The following is a 3,042-nucleotide window of genomic DNA, read 5'->3' as shown; positions in this document are numbered from 1 at the left end:
AAAGTAGGATGGCTTCCAAAACAGAGATCATCATTGCTTTGCTTTTAATTCAAAACCTTTCCTGCTGTGAAAAGGCTGAACAGAAAGATGGTGAAATGTACCTTCTGCTACTCTCTGTGCATGCACTAAAACCTCTTTGCAGTTTTAGAAAGAACAGCATGGGTTGATCCTGCAGCAGCACTTGTACAGTTTGATTGTTCAAGATTTCTGGGTGAGTCTAACTTTGACTCTGTCCATGTACTGTTTCTGTTCTGTGGGACTTCAGAAGAAGAGGGATTTACAGAAATGTTGGCAGGAATGTAAGTTGTTGTTTGTTTGTTTTTGGACTTTTGTTGTTGTTGTTGTTTTAAGGGAAAAAAAATATTAAAGAAACTCAAACCAGGCAAAAGTTTGAAAAGAATGTAATTCCCTAACACAAGTGTAGGATATGCGTTCTAATAGGGGAACCTAAGCTGCAAACCACCCCAGTGGCAGAAAACCTGTCAAAAAGGAAGTCTGAAACAACTAATTTCCAACCTTTGATCTGCCAGAAAACCAAAAATTGGCAAACACAATGTGAAACGCTGATGATGCTGGCAAAGATCTGAGTAGAACTAATGCATCCAGAAGAGGCAACTACTTAACCTCAGTGGTGTGTGAAGAGTGGAATTTCAGAAGTAGACTGTAACTCCAGAACACTTCTATCCCCTAAGTAAACCATAAACCTCCCACGAACTTTATAGGAGAGGAGCTAAGTCAACAAAGACCTCTTTCAAGGATACATATTTGCAGTTGTCCTGCATGAAAGATTAATCTAAAGAGCGTTAGAAATAGTATTTCTCCACAGCATGGAAAATGTTGAAGAGTAGTTACAATGGACAGGAGAGTGTGGGCATCATTTCAAGCTCATGGATTATATCCAATTGGAAAACTACCGTCCTGACAAAAGAGTTAGTAATCATGTATTGAATCTCTATGCCATAGTCATGCAATTAATATTTCAAAATTCAAAATTATATTAACAACTTAGGATTTGTATTTCATATGGGCAGTTGGAAGAATACGCATTTTGCTGTGTGAAGATAATAAAGTTTCTATTTCTACCCATTTTAGAAACTGAGAAATTTAGGCCATTCATTCATCTACCCACCAGCAAGATAAATAACTTTTGCTATCCAGTACTGCATTAAAGAATCATTTTCAGATGAAACTTAGCACTGACAAAGCACAGTAGGGTGCATTTACTTGTCTGCTATAACAGCAAATCTCAAACAGAAAATGTGAAATGCAAAATTAATGCATAGGATAATATCATTTGCATAGACTAGAGCTGTATGAAAAAGGTTTAATTCACAATGGCTCACAGGTGTTGGAAGTGAACTATGCACAGGTTTGCCCAAAGGTTCAAGTTCAGTGAACTTGAGATTTCAAGGGAATGTTCCATAGGTAGAGAGTCCCTGAGCTTGTAAAATACAGCAGGCATGAAGTCCAGAATAAACACACCAAGAATGTTGACTGAGGTCTGAGAACACATTTGGAGCACAGTAACTTTGATCAAGTTCAAGTCCTCTATGTATTTGTCACAGCTCCAATATATAACAGTAATGGAATGTTATATGGGTTACGAAACCAAATATGAAAAGGAAAGAAAACAAAAAACGAAAATAAAATGTGAGGCACTTGGAAAACAAGAAAAAGAAAAAAAAAAAAAAAAGAAAGAGCAAATCCAAAGCTGTAAAAGAATAGAAAAAAAAATATTTCTGAGGAATTGCAAATCTGTCATGCTACTGTATTTTAGAATCAAAATTATTACAAGGACTCGTCAACTATTTCTGTGTGAATATTGTGCCTATCTATTTCTATTAATTTCATTTCTTAATACTTTTAAATGCTTTAATTTGTATAGTAATTGCTCAGCAGAGATTTTCTTACTGTTGAGATAAGGCAGCTTTGAAATATTAAAGAATACCTATAGTATTTGACTGAGTCAAATTAATAGATAGTATGTTTTGTCATTACAACAATATAATAAAATAAAATAATCTTGGAACATCTACATTACCCAGGTTCACACTATTACTGAATTTCTCCCTGTGCTTATGTGGCTCCTGCTGGTGTCAAGTGAAAATAGCTGAATAGCTTTTAAACAGACTGAGCTTTCTTTGTATATGAATGCAATACCAAAGGAAGTTCTGCATGAATACTCAACAAAGTGTATGCCTATTTTTACTAGCTAGACAAAGGAATAAAAAGAAAAAAGTGGATTATTTTTAGAATGTTGGAATCTTTTTTACTTTATACTTGGTTCTTTGCCATGACGTACTAAAAGAACTTCTCCAGTCATGATAATATCCTTAAGTTCTTGTTTTGATGAAGCAGCTAAACATGTTGCTGAGAGAATGCTTTACACAAGTAAGTGTGTACCATTACTGTGGTACAACTGGACTAAGGTCTGCTTCATGCCAAAGCTGGCATGATCATCATAGCTCTGTGTTTTGGCTTACTGCAAAATTTTCCAATTATTTCTTGCTATTTCTGTCTTCCAACCGTTATACTCAGAGGTTCTGGTATATGAGGTATGTTTGTAGTAAGTTTTGCTGATTTGATCTGCTGAAGATGTCAGCGCTCAACTTTTGTAATTGCTGATGTCTCAAGTTTCACCTTCATCCCTGGAATGGTTTTTGTGAATTTCATATCATAGAATCATAGAATACTTAGAGTCGGAGGGGAGACCTCTGAGGGCATCTAGTCCAACTCTTATGCAATGAACAGGGACACCACAGCTAGATCAGGTTGCCCAGGACCTTATCCAGCCTTGCCTTGAAAGTCTCCAAGGAAATTGAATTTACAAATCTATTTCCTGGACTCATTTTTTTTTCAATAAAACACATTTCAGCATCAGAGTATTTGGAGTTATGAAGTAGAATCCTACCAGTGAAATTTCTAAGACAGATCATGCATCATTTAAACTTTTTATACATGAATTTTCACCAAATGAATCCAAAAATTAAAATCGTTTGCCTTAGAGAGAGAGAGAGAGAGAGAGAGAGAAAGAGAGAATGT

The 3,042-nt window shown here is 35.6% G+C and overlaps 1 protein-coding gene across 3 annotated transcripts in view; it reads right to left on the bottom strand.

Annotated features, from left to right (window-relative positions):
- Nucleotides 1–3,042, bottom strand: part of CACNA2D3 (calcium voltage-gated channel auxiliary subunit alpha2delta 3) — a 399,128-nt gene that overhangs the window by 41,406 nt on the left and 354,680 nt on the right. The window lies entirely within an intron of this gene.

This window comes from Meleagris gallopavo, chromosome 14, assembly GCF_000146605.3.
Source record: "Meleagris gallopavo isolate NT-WF06-2002-E0010 breed Aviagen turkey brand Nicholas breeding stock chromosome 14, Turkey_5.1, whole genome shotgun sequence".
Classification (NCBI taxonomy): Eukaryota; Metazoa; Chordata; class Aves; order Galliformes; family Phasianidae; genus Meleagris; species Meleagris gallopavo.
This window is presented reverse-complemented; position numbering and strand designations above follow the sequence as displayed.